Source organism: Corapipo altera, unplaced genomic scaffold (genome assembly GCF_003945725.1).
Source record: "Corapipo altera isolate COAL_440 unplaced genomic scaffold, ASM394572v1 60, whole genome shotgun sequence".
Lineage (NCBI taxonomy): Eukaryota > Metazoa > Chordata > Aves > Passeriformes > Pipridae > Corapipo > Corapipo altera.
Window position 1 is genome coordinate 410550 of NW_020884912.1, and position 21847 is coordinate 432396.

Genomic DNA, 21847 nt, shown 5'->3' on the forward strand with positions numbered 1-21847 from the left:
TACTACCAGCATTGTAAAATACAGCTAGGACTAATATATTTGCTCTGACTTTCATCTTGAGTGCCTGGTGGAACACCTGTAAGTATTTACATTTTAACATGAGCTTTTGTGCTTGTGAAAGCAGACAGTTTGACAGCATTGACCTCTCACACAAAAGCCTGAATAAGTGATGAACTTCCAACAAATCCATGACCTGAACTCTGCTGGATGCATATTGAAGGCAACAAGTTAATATGGCCTGTGGCAATACCACAAGAGGACTGGCTCTGTGCTGGCCTCTTCTGCTAGAGGTGGTCCACAGGCGAGCCTCTAACCGCTATCCCTACTCAAAGGCCTGGAAGTAAGTGTGCCTGTACTCGCTGGCTAGGTGAGGACCTCAGGCAAATGTCTGATGTAGAAAAGACTTAATTTTTTTTCTGGAGATTTCCCATCCTGCTGCTCTGCTCTGACCCTGTGTGATGGGCTTGGTTGGTGTGGCAGAGAAGGCAGAAGAGTGGACGTGTCTCCTCCCTCCCAAGGAGCGCACTTCAGAGTTTGCTGTGCTTAAATTGAATTGAGTGGTAGTTAAAACTTCAATTATGGGCAGCTCTGGAGTTGGATGTGTCTCTGCTGCAAGTGTGGTAACCACTGGCCATCAGACAGGGATGACAGCCCTGGTATAGTAACCTCTGAAATCACCCTGACCTGAATCACATTGAAGCTGTGGCTCTGGCGACGTTTCTTCAGGAACGCCCTGCCCTGGAATGAGTAGTTCCTGGTACCTACTCCTCCAGTGAAACTTGCGTTCAGAGCGGAGGATGCCTCCTCAAGCTGACAGAAATGCTTCTGGATCTGTGGTATAAGGGTTTTTTAGTTCTGTGTGAAACTCTGTGGAGTAAGTCAGGCTGCATTTTTTAACTGCAAAACTGAAAGCCAGAGGGTGTCCTGCTTGTGACTAGTACCAGGTCACACTAAAAGCCCATCTAGCCCAAGATGCTGATCGATGTGGATTTATCAAAACAGAGTATGGCAAGAGGGCACCATTAATGATGCTTTCCTGATAGATTTGCAGTCTATCAGCAAAATGCAGCTTCTGGAATCTCTTGAGCCAAGGGGTTTCAGTATTCAGGTTCAAGAATGCTTTTTTTGTGAGCTCATGCAGTGGCTTTTTAAACCTGTACTGACACTTGGTATGTTGTGATGCTGAGTTTTGCTGTTTATCTACATGCTCTATTGGAAAGGAGGTGAAAAATCGATTTTCTAAACCTGCCATTTTATACTTCCACTTAATACCGTTTAGGACTTAGATTAAGGGAAATAGCAAGTATTCATTAACCACCAGCCTTCTCCACACCTTTCAGTATTTTGTGGCCCTCTGCTGTGTCACCTCTGTGGCTTTCCTCCCAAGCTGGAGTCCTGATCTGAGTATCCATTATTATGCAGTTGTTCCATACTTTTAATTACATTGTTCACCAATACTTGTTAAAGTTTTGGTTTGCCTTGTTAACATCTATCACAGACACATGCCAGAAGTACTTTATTTGCCTACGTATTTATTGCCGTAAGACATATACTTGGACAGTATTAAAGATTTCCAGGTGCTGCTATGATTCTCCATCAGCTTTTTTGGGAAACTTTCTCAATGTTGACAAGTTGCAGTCAGAAGATGCTGATTGGGTCTGGCTCAGTTATTTCTATCCTGATGGCTTGAGAACTGCTTGTTTACATGGTGCTTTGTTTGCTGCTTTCCTTCCCAAATACACTGCTGGTTTCTAAGAGCAATGTCCCTGTATCCCTCCACTTCATATGCCCCTTCCCCCTCCCCCAGTCCCCCCCCCCCCCCAGCCCACTTCCTCCCTACAGATGGCAGCCTGAAGCATGCCCTGTGTATCTAAACCTTGAAGAATGCAACTTGTCCAGAGACAAGGGACGTTCATCCTTGCCAGTTCTGGGAGTATTTCTTTAGGATCTTTAGGATCCACTCCCCAAGTGATATTACCCCCAATAAGGTTTACCTGCTTTCCAATGCTTGACTGCTGATTGGGGATGATGACTAGGGTTCATCCATCCGTTTAGTCTCAGCAGGTATCAGAGGAATTGTTTTGAGATCACAGAATTAAAATGTTTATTGATGTAACTATGCTATGTTTCCATCCTTTTTTTTTTTTTTTTTTTAGTAGTCTGCCAACCCACTTGTCTGCCTGTAGGACTGGTCCATGTTGGTGGACATCGAGATATTAATTTTTGCAACCAAAAGAAGTTTGTTTCAGTACTGACCTTACCACTACTGTTTACTTATATTAGATTGTTCCCAGGGTGCTTTACAAATTGGTGCCTACAAGGCTAATGAAATGCAGTCACTTCTGAAGCAGGGAGTGAGAAAGGAGAGGTTTAGATCAGGTCATGCTAACCCCCTTCTCTGTGTAAAGTGCTGCACATTCTTCACTACTGACATGGCCTAAAAAGGAACCTTTGCTTTTAAAGCCCTACCTTAACCTGCCTACCAAATGATGTGTACTGCTTGATTTGTGTTTAGCTGATGAAAACTTTATTCCAACTTGCCAGAACTGGGAACTTAGTTGCAAGGGAGACAGTAGCGATTTCAAACCTTTTGGTATGAAAGCCTTTCACAATGAGAACTCAGCTTTATCTAGGTTACTTACTCCCTTTATTAAGCTTCTCAGGATTGATGAAATGTATGTAGTGGTCTTAGGAGAAACAAGCCTTGTTCATCATGTAGTACTGATTTATAAGTATAATCTTTGAAGGTTGCTGTGTGTAAAGCCATTCCAATAAGCTATTCAGCTGAGCTCTGAGCTCTGTGGCTTCTCTGAATTACATAGCATTTGGAAGTAGCATACATATGTGTTTGGAGAAAGGCAAACTTTCCGTTTAAACTATCAAGTTGTGGTTGTATTTCTTACTGTTGAATTTAGAGCTCCTCTTTTATTTCTCTGCTGCTGCTCTAAGCATTTAGTATCTTAAATTTAAATTTAATATCCTAAAGGCCCTGTGAGGAGCAAGGAATGGAACCCTAGTATGGCATATGCTTTGCAGGTGTCTCTCTGTTCTTGGGTGTTAGATCAGGAAAACCTAAAAATAAACATAAAATTAAGTCATTGTGTATGTGTAAGCAGGAGGGCATGTTTATGTTGCTTTAATTAGAACTATTTTCTCAACTGCTTGTTTTCTTAGGGTATGTATTCTAAATAATAAATATCTTAAAGGTATGCCTTAAAGTGCTAGGCCAAAAAGCTGATAAGGACTCTTTGTATTTGTCCCTCTGTCTTCTGAAAGTTCAGTTTTGGCTCGATCAGTTTTCTTCTCTGGATTGCTGTGCAGCCGATTCAGTTGTGCTGGCACAAGGAGGCAGAAGAAGACATAGCAGAGAAGGACAGGACTTCTGATTGCAGTGCAGGTAGAATAGGTTTTAAAAGCCTGTGCAAGCATCATTAAAAAGGCTGGTGCTCAAACCATCAGAACCATCATGTCTTTCGACCGAAGCAGGGGCCAGGATGAAAAGTAGAAGAATCAACTGGAATGCCTTTTTGTCAGTTTATGTTTGAAGGGGCCTCAAGCCAACCTTGGATGAAACAAGATGCATTGCCTACTAGGATAGATCCTTAAATCCATGCAGCAGTGTTGCTGGGTTGATGGATTCCTGTACACAGAGCCTAATCCAAGCTCTGCTCCATGGGTGGGGAGTGATTAGCAATGTCTGTTTTTATCTGTCCTTCTGTATAGAAACTACATTTGCTGTGTTGTTGGGCTTAGGATCTTTGCTGGCTTGGAGCTGTGGTGTTGAAAAACCAGCACAACCATTTTGGATTTTTTTTTTTAAAGATTTTTAACATCTAGATTCTTGCCTTCGTTCTGGCTTCCAGCTTCGCTGAAGTGAGCATCCACTCCATGGCTACTGTCAGTTCATGGGTATCTCTATACTGTGATTTCAGTAACTGTAAGAGTGGCAGGCTTATGTTAATAGAGTTACTTTCCCCTGCCCCTCACCTTTTGCTTTTCCCAGTTGCCACTGTCAAACTTGCCCCCCCCAAACATTGTGGTGTTTGCCTTTAAAGACTGTATTTAACACCACTTGTATTCAAGCTTTTTCCCTCCACCACTTCAAGGCAAGTATTCTTCCAGGTATGTGACTACAAACAATGCAGAGGGAGAAATCTCAGTGGAGATCTGTGCATGATGTTTTTTATCTCTTTGAAGCTGCCTTTTTTTTTAAGTGTCTTTTGATATTTAGGTATTTCCTCCCAGCCTTCCCCTTTCTGGTGTGTCTTTGCCTTAATAACTAAAAAAAATTCATCGTGACGTTTAATTACTGACTTCAGAATGGTTTCCTTGGCAACCTAAATGGCATTTGACATCACAGGATGAAGAAGCAGCAAAATCAGCTTAAGGAAGGGTGTTTGGGGTTTTGTTTTGGTAATTTGTTTACCGCCTCACCTCTGGCAGCTCATTGCTGCTGTTGTAATCTTCCAAGATGCTGATACAAGGGTTTATGGGGGTTTTCTGTAAGCCCTATCTCTAAAATGTTCTGAGTAGCCAGTCCTCTTTCATTTTTTCTGTCTTTCGAGAATCCTACCTCACCAACTTTTGTTTTGGTCAGTAAAGAGGAAGCAAACCATAGGCTTTCCCTGGCGTGGGAATGAGCAGCTGAAGGAAAGGAAAGAACTTCTGGAGAGGTGCTGACCCTCAGTGCAGGTGGCACAAAACTGCATGCTGTTTGTATCAAGAAGCTTGAGAGTTTTGTCTGTGAAGATAGTCTCATCTTCCCACGTTACCACACATTCTTTGTTTGCCCTCTTGATGCAAATCTTGTTATTGCATTAGCTGTGCAAAAAATTCTAGAAATCAGGTCTCCTCTAGCTGTTCTTTCTGTTTGCAAGTAAATTTCCATCTTTAGAGAATATCTTTCTTAAGCATGCTTGATATTGTAAGGAGATCATGTTTCATCATGTAAGATTGTGGTCCAGGTTTTGTTCTGACTGGACTAGTAGAAATCTGGTGCACTTTGCCAGTGATGGGTCAGCATCTTTTGTGGAAGAAGCTGGTTTGAGTAGCCAGTATCAATCACAGCCAGAGACACCAGCTTAAAGAAAACAGGAGTGAAGACTGATGTAGGTTTTGTTGGAATGCTCAAGATAGGGAACTAAACATATGCTAAAAGCCAAGTGAAAAAACTACAATGGGCCATTTCCAAGAAAATTGTCTTGTTGCAAAGGAACTCGGACTGTGAAGGGTCCTTATGGCATCTGCACACTTAAAATACAGGCTCTATCAGTAATTATCATCAGTTAAAATAGTCCCCTTTTTTTTTTTTTTTTTAGATTTTTGCACTTATTTTTTTTATATAACTGTTTGGGGGAGTAGCATGTGAAACAGGGTAGCATGTAGAAATCTAAAACTCCAGCCAAAAGACACCTTCTTTTTGTGTCTTCGTGTTGCAGCTGTCTATGTTGGCAGCAGGCAGCCTGTGTAGACTGCGAGGTTTTAGCACTAAAGCGTGGAAGAGTGAATTAAGGGGTTCTGAACTTAAAAAATTCTTCTAGGGAATTTCAGTCCTCACCATTGCTTAGTTATTTATGTGGAGACTGTGTGTAGGGTTGTTTTTCTTTTCTTTCAGTAACTCCTTATATTCACAATATGGTAAACTGAGACAGGTTGGTAACTCTTCACTTTTCTCAGTTATTCTGCAGTTTAGTAATCAAATGAATTGGAGTCAGTTGCATGAATACCCAGCTGGAAGGAAATGCAAAAAAAGAACATGGATCTCTTTTGTTATGGGAAGGAGAGGAGGAAAAAGGGGATTTCACTTTTTCACCCTGAAATAGACTTTTGTATAAGCCAAATAAATGCTTTGTCATAGAGATGTCAGCATGGGACATTTTGTTTCTGTATAAATTATGGATAGCATCATAACACCTAGGGCTTTATTACACCTTTTAATCTCCCCTTGTTACACTTGGAAAGGCAGAGGATTTTGTGAAATGAGCCAGGGTAGCAGCATCCCTCCAACAACTCTACCCCGAGTTTTTGCATTTTGGAGGAAGCAGATGCACGGGTTCGTACCATGTAAGCAAACTGACAAGGGCAAAGTGTAATAAGGCATTGTGAGACTTTCCATTAAAACCTTTTTTTTTTTTTTTAATTACTTTGTGCATTCAGTTATGCAGGTGTTGTCAGAATAGAGAGTGGAAACTGTGTCCGCGATGCTCTGAGAAAAAGGATTTGGGTGATCATCTCCATCTTCCTTGCAGGCTAAATCCGTGCCTTTTGCCTAGGATTTTCATTATTCCAGCCTGACCTGAGATACGGTTTTCCTTTCAGCCGAGACATTTGTACTGCTGTAGCTGTTACAATCTGTACTGGCCAGGCAGAGAAAGCCGGCACGGGCAGTTCCATGTGCTGATGGTACTGCTGCCTTGCTGGCCAGGGCTGGGTTTCTTCTCTGGCTTAAAAATGTACGGCTGAAGTCGTTCAGCTTTTCTGTGCATGGATGAAACCAGAATTTTCGCTTCATAGAAAAGGTTAAACCTTGTAAGCATGTAAGTTTTTAGTGTGCAAAAGCTTTGTGGTGGTGCTTCAGCAGGTTTCAGCTTTCTTTCCGTTGTTTTTCACAACTTTTCCCCATAACTTTAAAGGCCTTGCTCTTCGTGAGGCTGGTATTGAAGGGAGTGGAAATCATCCCGGGGAGAGGAAAAGGACAAGCTAACCTTGGCACCTGGGGCCTCGCTATTATGTTGCACTTCCTCTGCGGGGCGGCGCGGGGCGCGGGGCCGCCGGAGTGATGTTCTCACAGCAAATGGAGGAAGTTCCTCCAGCAGCAGCAGCAGCAGCGCTTCTGGATCTCCTCTCGCCTGGGGGATGGGGCAGGGTGGTGAAAGAGGGTTATACAAAGCACCGAGGGGAGGGGAGGAGAGAAAAAAAAAAAACCAACCCAACAACCGAGATCCCTCAGCTACGTGCAAAGCTCGACAAAACTTTTCGGAACTGTAAATACTTTGGGAATCCCCCTTTGGGCGAAGGGTTGGGGAGCAAGGGAGTGTTTCCCCGGCGCTGCTGGCGGCGGGGAGGTACCACGGGAAGGAGCCGGGGAAGGATGGAGGAGGGCGGCCGCTCCTCTCCCTGGTTGCTGACTAAACAGTTCTGTCAGCTGGCAGTCGGCGCGGCCTGGGGATTTGCGATAGAGCTCCTGGAGGGTGGGGGCGGCTGCGCGGGGGAAGGGAGGGGAAGGGCTGGCCCTGCTGCAGCCACTGCTGCTCCTGCCTCTCCGTCGCCCTCGTGGCAGGGAGGCCTGGGTGCTCTGCCCTGCGGTGTGACCCCGGGAAGTTTCTGCGGGGATGCGCCTGCGTCCGTGTTTGTTTGGACACTGGTGCGGTGCCTGGAATAGCAACCCCAGCCCGCTGGAAGGCTGTCCTGTGCGGGGAGCGCGTTCTCGACGCCCTGGTACCCGTGCCTTCCTCGCCGGCTGTGTCAGAGCCCTCCGGAGCACGTGCCTATGCCAAAATTGCCGGAGCCTGTTGCTGGGGCGAGAGTAGCACGCTCCCCTCCGAACTCAGTGCTGCTTGTGGATGCTCGGTTGCTGGATGCGTTTGCCCCTCTGCCGGGCTCTGGCTGGTGCTCACAGTGACAGCGCGATGTGCAGAGCAGCAGCAAGGCTTGGGCAGCGCCCTGCCTGTGGTCTGCCGCAGGTAGAGACTGCCCCGCCTAAACATGGCCTGGCACTGTTAGGAAGTAGAAAGGGAATTCTGGCTGCTGTTCAAGTTTAATGTTTCCTTTCTTGGCCTTGGAGGCAGATGGAGGCCAGGGTAGCCCTTGAACAGAGCAGGAGGTGTTTATAATGATTCTTTCAAGTCAGTAATATTCAAATCCTATTTTTCTGTTCCTCCTGTTTTGTTTTCCATAAATCCTGTGCTGTAGAGCTGGAACAGCCGTAGAACAGCTGCGGCTTTTCACCCATATGTTTCCCTCCCCTCCGCCCCCTATTAGGTGTAAGTGAAGGATGGGTTGAATGTGAATCACCTCCATACCTATTTCACTTCTCCTGTCCCAGCAGTGCAAGACAGAGAAGGACCCTGTCCTGACAGGCAAAAAGGGTGTGTGTCTCAACTGTTTGAGGTCAACTGAGTTAGCCAAACACAATTTAAAAAAAAAAAAAAAGCTCTCTTGATGCTCCTTAAGGAGCCTACTGTGTCCGAAGCCATGTTTGTGGCTGTGCTAGACTAGTTAATGTGTTAACCTGCATCTTAATGAACATTAAGGTAGACTTTAAGTAATGTTAATCTGACTCAACTGAGCTACCATGGTTGTAAGTCATGAGTGAACCTGTCTGGTCCACATGGACAAGCTTGCTGGAGGCTTTAGTTAGTAGGACAGCACTAGTCACTGTTTCTGGTGGTCTAAAAGTGATTTGTCTTTTTTTTCTTTTCCTTTTGCCAAAGCTGAGAGTGCTGTGAAATATGAGTGAAGGCTGTAGAAAAATGTTTATAATGTGATGTGGAAATACAGATCTCGCCCAAGAGCTGCTTTGTTGTACCTTTGTACTGCTCTCATCACCTCAGTGCAGTTCTCAGCTGGGTGTGTTGTGCCTGGCACTCCTTCACAGCACACCTGGGTGCCCTTTTATGCACAAGTCAAGCAGTAGCGTGATTTCATAGGGCCTTGAGATACTTTGCCAGGTGGCCTTACCGATGAGCTGGGCAGCTGGACTGCTGTCAGTTCTCAACAGCATAGGTGTCTGCAAGCCATTGTGGGAAGGTTATAAAGCACTAAAGTATCTGAGTGACACCTCAGTCTCCATTCTGCTTTAAACACTCCACTTGTGACAGGCCACAAGAGTGAGCACTTCATGGGAGTGTGTTCAAATTGATAAAACTTGAATCCTTAAACATGTAGTTTCTGCCTCTGCTTATTGTAGGTAAAAAGGCTTCTTTGGTGGTGGGGGTCTTTTTCTGAGCAGAGAAAAAAGTCTCCAGGAGTCAGGAAGCCACTCAGAAGTTAGTTTTGAGCCAGATGTACATCATCTGTATTTTAAAGTAGTCAGATTGCCCGTGGCTCTATGAAAATGGAATTATTTTGAAAGGAGAGGGGTATATAACTGTTTAAGTGCCTAGGCATATGGTCTGAAATGCTGAATAACCGCAATTCTCGCTAACTTCACAAGGAACGCTTCTGGAAACGGCTCTTGATGCATTGGGTACAAAGCACTACAAGTGCGGGTAAACAGTTCTTTAAAATATTTTGGCACACTGAGAAAACTTCAGAGAGTGCTACTTGGAAGCTGAACACTTGACTTTTTGTGGATAAGATCAGTTTAAATAGGTGTGTTTTTCTTCCTTCTGTGTGTATGAGAGAGGGGAACAGGAGGGCAAGTAAAAAAATCAGAGGAAAAGACCTCGTTGCTGACTGGGGAGACTTGTTTGACCTTCTGAGCCCTGTGCACTTGTCTGTGGTTTCCAGCCAAAGGCTCTCACTTTGAGAGCGCCTTGCTCCTCGTGCTGAACTATTTTTTGACGCACTGAATGAATGCAATATGTTAACACTCCTGTAAGTCCCAGAATTGCTTGGCTGCCCCTTGCCCTGCCTGCCTTGCACTGGCTGAAAAGGTACCATTGTTTGTTCTGCAAACAGTGGGTGATGGTTGTTTCCAAGGTGACTATGGCACTGTTGCTGCCCTCTAGTACAAAAAAATTGGCATTAAACACCTGAGAGCATCCCACTGTCACCAGAGACAGTGGGAGGGAGGGAGGAGGAGCAGTTTGTTAGAGCTCTCTGGGCTGGATATTAGAATACAGATGGAGAAAATGCCAGTAAGCTAAGAAGGGATGATGTATACATTGAGTTTGTGCTACTAAACATTTTTCCTAAATAGTGCATGGATACAGCTATTGAAACCTGGTTGTTTCTAAGATTGTGTCTCTGCTGAGAAGAATTTATGATAAATTTAAGTTTTTTCAGTCATACTTATCAACTGTTGTAGTTACAGTTCACGATAGTAATATTCTACTTTTTCATCCTTTGATTGATAGGATGCTTTCAAGACTGCTCAAGCAAGGAAAGCTAGAAGGAAACACTCTACAGTTCTGCTTGGTGTGTAGATTTTCAGACTGTTTTGGAAAACAGTTATTAGGGGATAAAATATGCATCCCCCAGAAAAAGAGCTGCAGCAGTCAGTTCTTTCAATGATTTTGTGTATTCTTGAAAGGCCTGTGGTACTCAGAACAGGGACTTCTTTTGAACTGTCTAGGTGGATGGATTAGAAGCACTTTTTCAGTCTTCTCCCTGTGCTGCCTTCCCATCTACTCATGCAGCTGTTTGGGAGGCGGGGGGGATCAGGGGGGGAATGAGTCTAAGAAACAAAACAAACCAACACTTCTTTTTAATTGGTCATGGATGCTGCTAGCAGAACTTTGCCTCCCCCTGCATGAGGTTTAGTACAGTTCATATGCAGGTTTCAGTAAACATTAACCACTTTTATCAGGGCTCGCAGCATGCAGAATGGTTAGCAAAGAGCATGCACTGAGAGAGACAGAAAAAATGAACAAGTCCAAGGTCAAAAGGATGGTAGTTTTTCCCTTATTAAAATAAGGGGTGGTAAAGGTTGACAACAGTTCGTGGAAAAAGTAGGCTTGTGTGAAAAACATGGTTCTTGTCCTTAGGCTTTTGTCTGGGTGAGAGTTTGTGGGGGTACTGTGCATTTTGAATTTTTCTTCCACTCTAGTGAGATGACCAGAACACGTCAGCCCTCCTCAAACTCTTGCTGACTGACAGCTTGAGCTCCTCGTGACTCAGATCAATCCAGAGCAATGCTTGTTGCATCTTTATAGGGGCCTGCTCCTACCCGGCATCCACTAAGATCCCACTGACTTGAGAGTGCACAGCTAAACAGAGATCACAATTTCCTCCCTTCTGTGCCTGCAATTATACAAAGCCATCCTGGTTAGGGAGGGTGATTAAGGAACTGTGGTCTAGCATTTTGCCTCATCTTTCTTTCTCTTTGGATGTTTCTTTATTGCTTTTGAGGGGTGCAGTGCTGCTAATTTTTCTGCAGAATGAATTCTGTAATGATTAAAAAATAGTTGATCAGCTTAGCAAGGAAAATGGGGTAATTTGTGGGTAAATTAATGAAACGGTTTTGAGGTGTGGAAAAAAAGGCATTTTGAAAAGAACATGTGACCTGCCCTAATGAAATTTGTTGAAGCATCTGATGCCACAGTTCAAATTGTAAGTTATTTTTAATTGTGCAAATCAGCATATCCTGCCCCTCCTAGCTCCATTCAAATAATACTTTGCAAAAGAAGGAAGCAGCAGCATTTGCCTGCATATTTCCTAGAAAACAGCATCATTGAAAAGTTGTACCTCATTGGGAAAACACAGGTTTACTTAAATGATACATCAAACACAGAAGAAATACAAACCGTCTGTGGCTGGTCTGACAGTAGTTTGAGAAACACCCTCTGCTGCATGCCCCTCAAATAAGAAACGTGTGCGCACAGTTAAAAATCTCATCTTTGTGGTGACACAAATGATTCAATGCAGGAAACGAGAGGAATCTCATTCAGCAGTTAAGCATTTGTGGGGCGGGGGTGTGAGGAGGTCATGGTGTTCAACACACCCGGTTAGAAACCTTCAGGCTCCTTTCCTTACTGCGTGTTATATTGATTTAAATCCAGGCTGATACTAGACACATCAGCACAAGAGGCAAATCCCATCCTGTTAGATCCACCTGGATCAGATGGGAAAGAAAAGAAAGACAAAGAGACTTTTTTGTTCGTTTTAAATTTTAACTACAGGCATTACCCATCCTACTCAACAAAACTGTCCCTTGTCATGGGTGGTGTAAGGCTCAGCTCTCGCATCCTGCTGGAACTGAGCTGTGGGGTGGCTGGGCCAGTGCATGGAGGAGGGCCACCACCAGGGTTGCAGTGGTGGCCCATGTTCTTTATCCTGCAGTGGCAACATGGTCTCAGGGCAGGCAGAAGGAGAGCTTTAGATGCAGGCTTGCAATTATAGCTTCTTGAAAGATGCCATAGTTCATCTAAATATAAAATACAGACTGTGGTTTTGGTCTGAAATATTTGTGGGATTTTACCAAACCACTACAAACAAAGTAAACAGCAGTGAAAAGTGACACATTTCAGGCAGGATTTATTTTTTATTTTTATTTTGCAAGGTGATGTGGAGACTTGTATTCTGTGATTCAGTGTTCAAAGGAAAGACACTTCTCAAATGGAGTACTTCTTTTTTCATCTCTTATTCACAGACTTCCCAAAGGGCTTTATATTAAAGTATTTCAGGAGGCTGGGATGTGATTTCCTTTTTAACTCTGTTGATGTTCTCTCACGACTTCCCAGGTGTTTTTGCTACCTTCTCCAAATTTAAAACAAACAGTTTCCTAATATGTCAATAATGTGTTTATTAGAAGCCTTTGTAAGGCCTGTAGAGGGAAACCAAATCGTGTGTGCCACTTGAATTCTAAAATACATTCACTTAGTACTAAGGGCAGGTTTAATGGGAGCATGTACTGAACGTTAAGCGTATATGTAAACTTTTGCCTTGCTTGGAAACTGACCAAGGAATAAAATCAGTTTTTAGATTGCTTTGATGCCTCTGCAAAAGCATTTGCAGTTTTGTATTTGCTTTATGTCTCCAACTGATAACCAGCATTAATGAAGTGGCTTTTTAAACAGTTTTATTGAAATTCTTTGTGCAACTACAGCGCAAACTTTCTTGCAAAAGCAATCATTTACAGTGCACAGCTGGTAAACAAAGGCATTACCGTTCATTCTCCAGTCCCCCAATAGCTATTGCTCAGTTCTCACCACTGCAGCTCCTAGTGTTTATTCCTTGACTCCAGTAGACCTGCAGGTTTTTGCTGCTCGTAGCACTGAGGTGTAGGAATGGCTCTCTCTCTCTCTCTGGAAGAACCACTCATCCTCTTTTTTGTTGTTTGTTTGGGTTTTTTTTGATCTCTTTTACTGTCAGTCTGTGGGACCACAGTCCTGTTTCCCTCTGAATCAGAAAAGGCTTTTAAAGGACTGTAAGGTGCACTGGAGGTAGGAAGAATTATGTGCATCCCTTTTTTAGATTCCTTTGCAAAGGCTTCAGTGCAAGAGACAGTGCAAGACTCTATTAAGTCTCTTTGAACACAGTCTTTTAATGATAATATAATGGAGGGACTCTTTCTGTCACAACCATTACAAAAAATTTCTGTCCTCTGTCCTTAGCTGGGCTTGCCTTTGCTGGGGAAGACAGTCTCGTTGCTCTAAAAGTGTCATGGTGAGTTTTGGGCTTGGTAGAAAACTGTTATTGGGTGAGGTATGAGACCTCTGTGCTGCGTAAGCGCTGGGAGGAAACAGGGTGCATCCCCCACTGCAGCCTCAGGGCAAGCCAGGAATGCTTGGGGAGACTTTTATTTCCTATCAGTGTGCAGGTGGGCCTCAATTTCTTTCACCTCTTATGGAAACTTTCACTGACTCTCCCACTGAACTTTAGTTACAGTGTACGATTTGGGTTTTTTTTGTTTTATTACTAAGCTCAGTAGAACAGAGCAGGTGACAGGTATTCATTAATAAGCCATGCTGCTTAGCTCCAAAAGGAGCACTTTTGCATTGACTTGTATGGGTGTCTCATGGATCTTAGGGGCAAGCCAGGTTCGGTTTCAGAGATGCAGATGGCAGGTGTGTTTGAGGCAAGCTGCGGTACCTAGCATTTCAGCTTCAGGAGACAGAACTCCCTAGGCTGAGGGCAGACTGCATAGCATGCTCCCATCCTGCAGCAAGACCTGGGCATCCACAGACCCGTCTGGGCTTCCCAGTGCAGAGTGCTGACCAGATAAACTGTCCAGATGGACTACACGTAGGCCGCTGACTGTGAACCGAGCATCCCCCGTGCAAGGTAGCATGGGGCTTGGAGATGTAGCTTAGTGCACAACAAAGTCACTGCTTTGCACAGTTTAAAAACCTGGATTGTTTCAGTCTTTCAGCTCTCATGGAGGGTCTTACATTCAAAGCACTAATGATTTCCTCGTTGAGACCCAGACTCTTTAAATTTTTATTAAATGTCTGTGCTGACATTTAGCTAGCACCAGATGTTGGCTTTTAGTTACCAGTGTGGAGGTGGCATAGCTAATAAAGGCAAGGATAAGAAACTTGTGAGAAACTGACTGTCAGATGTGGCTTTGTGTACTGCAGCCTGTGTGATGTCTGTCACTTCTTCATGGGCCAGAGTTCTACAAGAAAGCTTTTTTCTTTCCTTCTTCTTTTTCTTCTATACTCTTGACTGACCAAGTGTTTTCCAAGCACATGTCTTTTTCAGGTGGCCTTGCTCTTTTGTTAGAGACTAGCTAATGGAAGGAGAGTGCAAAGAGAGCTCACTGGCAGATTTGGGTTTTTTTCTCTTATATTTTGGTATTTCTTCTGAACATAGCTTTCCTGTAGATCATACTTCTCCCCCTCAACCTCTTTTGGCCATACCCTCCCTCAGAAAATGTCAGCAAGCGATTGTTTCCTTTGCAGAGCTGCAATCCCCTAGACAGAGGCTTTTCCAGTTTTATGAATGCACCATTTGTTGCTGAGGGCACAACTGTTCGATATAACTGGCTGCATCCCACTCTGCTTGGGACCAGCATGCACTACAGCCAGGCTATGCATAAACCAGATTTTTGTATTAAATGGCACCATTTTGTCCACAGCAGCAGTCTGTCTGTCTTTTGTGTGCACGCGTGTGAGACTTGCAGTTTTCAGATGCAAAATACATAAAGAACAGCAGTTTTGCAGAAATACGTGTTACTCAGTGAGTGTACCGTGCTATTTTAAGGTTTATTTTTCTTAGGGAGTTCCTGACAAGTGATATTTCTTCATTATTTTGTGTAGGCGGGCCGAGGCAAAAGCACATTTTGAAATATTTTATAAAATGGATGCATGGTATAATATTACAAATGTAGTTGTTTTGTTGAGGACATACTCAATTATAACTTAACTGAAAATATATGTAGCACTTTGTATGTGCTCATTTATGTTTTATTGTATGTCATCAACCACATCTCCACTCCCCCTTCTTCCTTAAGTGCCACAGGGCTGGAGACTGTATAGATATAACCACTTAAAGATGTGCTGTGCTTTATATTTTTAATTATGTCTAGGAAATATCATCTGATGTCAAACCTGACACTTTTTCTCACTGCCTGCCCCGCTTATCCCCCTTCTAAGGTCAGCACAATTTACTGTTTCAGGAGGGGCTGCTGTGCTAGGTCAGGATGTGTCAGGGAAAGCTGAAGAGGCTGCATGTCTTTAGTATTTCCCAGCCCAGGTTTCTACAGTGCACACACATCTGCAACTTTTGATTCACAGTTAAAATAATGCAACACCAGCTTTCTGGCAGACTGGGAGGTGCATGAGGAGTAGGCAGATGCACAGTTGGGGCTTAATGGGTACCATTCTGGTTGCATGCAATTTCTCTGTCATTTCCCTCTCAGTCCTGAAAAGCTGCTTTTGGAAAGTGCCATCTCTATTCTTAGTTACATATAGCAGGGATGCTGCATGAGGCTCTGGTCCCAGCAGTTGAATTGCAGCTTAGGGTTGTAGTTCATGCTGCCTGTCTCATTTGTCTCAATGCCAAGAGTTTCTCCTCAGAAACATAGTGGGCTCCTTTCCCTACCTCTATTCTCTCATACCTGTTGAGTCCCCTCCAACAAATAAGAAATCTTCAAAGCAAGCCCACCAGTTTAGAAATTACTCAGTTGTGCTTCAGTAAAAATACTTTTTGTGCTCCATCATCATTGTGTTTAAGAAATGGGGAAAATTGGAAACCTCTGATTTCCCCTCTTTAATGAAGGTGGTACTGATTGGAGATGAGGATTCCCCACCCCACCCTCCTTTGGGTGCCTGAACGTGTCTGGGCATTGGTCAGGCTTGCCTGAAATGTCCCTAACTCGTCCACCAAAAAGAAAATATAATTAAAAAAGACAGCTGTTGCAGCCTTTCCGTGGAGGTTTCCACACACATCCCCGCCTCACCATGTTCCTTCATATATTCACTGCCCACATAATGTTACCCACAGGATGAGGGTGGGAAGGGGAAGCTTGTTCTCTCTCATGTGACTGCAGCACAGTTAATAATTAATTGTACCAGCCTTCAGGGGCTCGCGTGACCAAAGGGATTGATCAGATTTGTAACCGGACAGAAGTTTTTCAGGCACATCTTTGTGCCTCAGCATCCCAGCAGATTCAGAGAAGGAGCCAGATCAGCTTATGCTGAGATTGCTCATTTGTTATGAGCTGGCTAGCATATAGCACGTAGAGACAAAGGCTGCCCTGGCCTGAAAAGCCTCTAAAGAGAAACAGTGTAGTAAATACATCTGTAAATCTGTGTTGAAGTTACAGACTGTGTGTGTCTCGCATGCTCTTGCTCACTCGCTCTATCTCCCCGCCCCCCCCACCTTGCTGCCTTAAAAATGGGATGGCAAAATATTTTGAGAAAATGCATCAACTGCTAAACTGTTGATATGATTTAAAAAAAAAAAAGGAGTCTTCGTTCAAGCATATGTTTCCAACACTTTAATCTTTTATGGACTGCATACTTGCTGTGGGAGTGGAAGGGGATGTTGCAGGCTTACTTTTAGTGTACTTGGAAGTCTTTCCCACAGCGTGAAAACTCCCCAGAAAATGTGAAACAACGGCCTGGAAACCAGGAAGTTTCTGATGCCTAGCACTTATTGCTCTGAGGGATTTGCTGTGCTCTGGAGGTCGTGGAATCATCTTTCTTCTTTCTTGGCTTCTCCAAGTTTATTTTACACGCGATGGAGGGGTATGTGTGTGCTGCTGAGCTCTTCAGGGTCCTCATTTTTGTAGCATGTTTTTGCCCCTGGTTCTTTTGTTACTGTGCTCCCACGATTAGTATGTCTGCTGCTTAAAATGGCTACTTAGCCACCACCAAGTTCTTGTCGCTGGTTACTAACCGCTTAACCTGTCAAAAACCATCCAGCACAGCTTTGAGTTGATGCTTTTATTGCTTAACAGGTATATTTCTGATCTTTGGGCTATCCATTAAACCTGTGAATACTGTACACAGTGAAGACATAAATCTGCTGTGGTATGATGGTATGTCCTGGTGCTGTGATGGCTGCTGCTGCTCCTGCACTGTGCTCTGGTTAGATTTGTGTGGCATGCAGTCTTCTGCGTATGTGGTTTGAGGGTTATTTTTTTTTTTGCTTTGTTTTCCCACCCCCTTACCACTTTGTATAGTTTTGACGGTTTCTTGAGGAGTTGCTAAACGTCAAAAAGCAGCAATGAAGGTGAGAAGTCTGGCACGTGAGGGCCGATGGTCCTGGTGAGTTGATCCAGTTCCTTCCAGTAAGGAAACTATGCATCCAGTTTCAGTCTGTGATGAACTCAATGTTTTGTTTTCTGGCGTCTCCTTCCCGTGTGCCTGTGTTTGTGCTGGAGTGTGATGGAGCATGAAAGGAATCAGAGGAAAGAAGGGGCTGCAACTTGGCTTTGGCTGCCAAAAAAACAAAAACATCGAACAACCTCGACCACAAGGAGAGTTAACCGGAACATACCACAAAACAGGTTAGGCAGGACACCGAAGCCAGGTACAAACCTTCTCCTGTGCTTTAAGGCATCTTCAGTACACCCTCCTCCCTCTGCCCTTTCAGGATTTTCCCCCCTCCTCCCCGTTGTGAAATAGTCCTGTGCCGACTGGGTTTGAACGCGGGGCAGGCGGATGGGTTGCAGCGCTGGCTCGCCTGCTGCCAGCTGTTTCTTAAGAAATAGAGGTTGCACTTGTCCGTACCCGTCATCTCGTCGCAGAGGCAGCGCAGCATGTGCCTGTGTGTGTGCCTTCCTACCCTCTGCAGGGTTGCCTGCCGAACAGTCCCAGCCTAAAAGTAGCGGGGGAGGAAGAGCTGCGAGGAGACAGGGAATGCTGGCGGGCGGAGCTTGGAGTGCTGATCCTCCACGTAGTTAATCATTACATGCAGCATAACCTGTTCCTGTTTTCTAGAGGTTTCACTGGCACCCGCAGCCAGAAGCGTATGAGGAATATGTGACAGAGTGCTTTCTGAGCAAGATGGTTTTCCTTGCAGCAGGAAGCCCAGCATCTAATACAAGACATCGTTTCTTCTGTAACATCTTTATGCCTAATCGTTCAGTAAACATACCATATATAGTCCGATTCGTGCTTGCTAGAACACCCTGCTGCAAGGCAACTTTGCTAGTACCACACAGATTCCTTAGCTCCTGGTAACTGGCTGACAAATAGGATGTTGCCATACGTAACGTAAATATTTCACACAACCGGGGTTTTTTACACTCCTGCTCATAGTGCATAAAGCATGTATTTCTAAACATGACAGTCTTAAGTCTAGCACTTAAAAATGAAGAGGATTATACAAAAAAAAGGTGCCTTATCGAAGGATGGATCAGGTGCCACCTGCACATATTTGTTGCAGAATAAAGATTCCACTCTTTTGATAAACATCATATGAATTTTGTATTTATGAATCAATGTTTGGTGGGCTTTTTTTTTTCTTTCTTTTTTTCTCCTGTCTCCACTTTAAATGCCTGCTGCCTCCTAGGTGATGGATCCCAAGCTAGAACTGTGGTTCACTGAGAACTTTCTCTTTTCATTCTAGCATTTTTTGTGAAATTTCTCCTCTTCTTCTTTCTCTTTGCCCTCCTTCTGTTTCCCCTGGACTGGTGGGGTACTAAGCATGGCAGAGGACATGAAGAGCAGCTGTGTGACTGGATTCACAGTTTTCCTAATCAGCTGTTACATATGGTTTGTCTTTAGGTTTTTTATTTGTTTGTTTTTAACATTGTCATATCACTTCAGTAACATTCTGTCTATTTCTGTGCTAGCAGAAGAGACTCAGAAGAAGGAGATGAAGCCTGCCTATCTACACCCTATAAGGCAGGGTTTTTTTTCCTTTTTGTGCTCTCTACATCTTACCCCGTTCATTGATATGTGAGAAGACAGCGCAGTGGTGTGTACCCTGGATAACCTTGCACAGAGCTTTCTGGCTGTCTGCTTGGTGATGGCTGTTAGTGCCCGAGTTCAGCAGTTTAGTGACTGGCAGTGTCTCCTGTACCACTGAGGTGGTTGCTTAATCAGAGAGGGTGCTGGTTTGGATGCAGCCTGATACAGGTAGATTTTCCTATGCTGGCTTGCTCCTTAGTTAGGTAACACTTCCAGAGGGGGAGACTTTGCAGGGGGGAATGTTTGGGTGTTACATAAATGGACAGGACATGCATTTCTGGGACTTGTCTCTCATTGGCCTGGTCAGAGTGAATTATGTCTGACTGCTTGGCAGTTAATTGGACCATCCTTCCCATTTCCTAAGCTGATAAGCCCCTCACTGTCTGCCTCAATCAGGCTTCTTTGTTTGAGAAGTTACTAATGCCACAGAAGAACAGAATAACTACTTTCCTGTAACCAAGTGAGGTGCTCTGATCGATAAATCTATGAAGATTCACTGTATTTCTTCAGCAAAATCCTTTCACAAGGCTTACTTGTACCATAACACCAGTAGCAGTTGGCAGGTACTGAAAAGTAGGTATAGCTGATGTGTTTAATACATACCTTGTCCCTTTTTGAAAGAATGGTATTTGTGATAAAGTTATCCTGTGAACAGCTTTATTCTGGCAGATCCTAGTAGCTATGTCGAGTGCCACGGGGGTCTGTAGATGCCTGTCCATCAGGATTGGGTCTCAGAAATGGCTCTTTTTTACCACAAAACCTTCAGACGGGGACTGTCTTGATGTGTCTGGATGGTGCCTAGCTTAGAATGGGTGTTGCCAGAAGGTGAGTAATAGATAGTGATTAATCGTCTCTGAGCTATGGATGTTTGTATGAAAAAGCACATTGCTAAAGGCTGTGCTTCAACGAGATCATCAAAATTAACCACACAAGAGACAGTAGTGTAGCATCCCAGAGGCTTAATTTTTCTGTCTCTTGACTGGTTCGTTTTGACTTTTGTGCATATACTAAATCTGATTAATGGAGAAGCATGGGTCCCTTTGTCTCCAAAATATCAGTAAATACCAGTTAAATGATATCAGTATTACAGATTGCAAATGGGCTGAGTGATACAGAATCAGGGTGCACTAAAAGTAAACACCCTTTTGTTAGTTTGCTCACTAATCTTCTTAATGCAGAGGTGTGGTTAGGAACCTTACAGGTATGCATCCTTGTGTTTGTACCATTGAGTCTTTGATACAAATGCATTGGAAAGATTCAAAGGTACCAATTCCTATGTTAATTATATCTTGAAGATGAAAAGTAATTTTGTTTTACAGGAGGCAGTTTATCCTTTGCAGTCAAAATATAAGAAGAGAAATATAAGAGGAAATATAAGTAGAGATATGTAAAGAAATATAAGTAGAAAACCAAAAACCATAGTTTCCATTCTGAGTTTACATACTGATGTGAGCGATGCATTGCATCTATTTGATTGTACAGTTATTTCTAAAACTTTCTGAAAAGAGGGATTCATCACAAAAATCTTCTGTCTCCTTCCATCCTTCAACTGTTTCTGGCAGCTTTCAGGACCCTAAGCACACAAAGTGGGTATTGGAGGATTTGCTCATTGTACAAAAATTGGAAGGACTTTCTTCTTAAAAAGTTTCCTAGGTGGGGTTTGTCTTGACTTAGTCATAGAGGAATGTAAAGTATACAAAGAAAATAAATGCATATGTTGCGAGCTGACATCTATAGGTACGCTCTGAGCTTGGGAAGGGACTACCTGTTTATTTTTCATTGTACCTTGGAGTTAGTGGTGTTGAGTCTTGTTATGTCTGTAGCGTTGCCAGAGGATGATGAGAGGACGTAGTTGCTGTGGAGTTCAGGAGGCCGTTAGTGGCCCCTCAAACGTTGTTACGTCCGAGAGATGTAGGAACGGGTGAACTGAACGTGGGGCCTGGTCCACAGGGTAGGATCTGCTGTGGGAGGCAACTGCCATCAGTGGCTGGATCGTGTCCGTTCCTCACAAGGGCTTGCCTGCAGTCATCAGACCCCAGGCAGGTAGCCGATGACTTCTCCTACTGTGACTTCTCATATTAGCGTTTTATTGCCTGACAACACTCAAGGTGATGGGCAGAGAATTTGCATTTGAATTTTAAAGTTTCTAGAAGAGTGTATGTGCTCTGTGTCTTCTCTGAACCTTACCCAGGCTGGTTACAGACCAGCCAGCAGCCACGTATCCAAAGACCTTTCTGCCTACCATGGGGTCAGTAAGCCTCAGGCTTTTTGAGTGGAGGTGACGAGGAATGAGGGGGAGGAGGTGTCCATGTCTTAAAAAAAGAGTTGAAAAGGAAAAACTGGAAAGCAAGCAGCTACTGGCTGTGAAATTCTTGAAAAGAAAGATGCTGTGTATGTAGGGGTTACTGTGATCACACCCTGCCACGCATTGGGCACACCGGTGTGGCTTGGGGGAGGCAGCGTGGGTAGGCCCCAGTGCAGTCCTGGCAACCGGAAATGGATGAGGAAGCAGGAGGCAGCCCACCTTCCTTCAGAGAGCCAGGAAAGCATCAGGGATGGAGTTTAGGAAGTGTTCGGGCTCAAAATTAGGGCAACTTGAAGGTGAATTAACTGCTGGGCCTGTAATGATCTGCATGTTCATGTATGTGTAGGGCCTTACGCACAGAAAGGTTTGGGGTGAGTCTGGAAAGGGTCCATATTTAAGGAATGTAGTTCTTCTGGCTTCTGAGAGTTTTTTTGTGTAGACAGCGTGGAAAATGATTACAAAAACAAGTATTGCAAGACACTTAGTGAGATGGGAAACTGGCAGTGCTAAGACTGTGGCTCTTGTACTCGAGTGATTGTGAGAGAATGTCAGCTTTTTTCTGCTTTCTTTTCCA

The 21847-nt window shown here is 44.0% G+C and overlaps 1 protein-coding gene and 1 long non-coding RNA gene across 9 annotated transcripts in view; one reads left to right on the forward strand and one right to left on the reverse strand.

Annotated features, from left to right (window-relative positions):
- Positions 1–21847, forward strand: part of RREB1 (ras responsive element binding protein 1) — a 124611-nt gene that overhangs the window by 14163 nt on the left and 88601 nt on the right. The window contains exon 1 of one of the 8 annotated variants that reach the window (XM_027654162.1): positions 20918–21011. The exons of 2 other annotated variants lie outside the window; for them this stretch is intronic. The gene's annotated coding sequence lies outside the window, so the exon portion shown is untranslated. Of the gene's footprint in view, positions 1–20917; positions 21012–21217; positions 21570–21847 lie in introns of those variants that run through there. 5 more of the 8 variants (XM_027654166.1, XM_027654169.1, XM_027654163.1 and 2 more) reach the window with 5 other exon arrangements.
- On the reverse strand, positions 16532–19331 carry LOC113952277. The gene is made up of 2 exons (XR_003529487.1): positions 17784–19331; positions 16532–17489 (listed from the first exon to the last, which is right to left on the reverse strand). It is a non-coding gene; the product is annotated as an uncharacterized LOC113952277 (long non-coding RNA).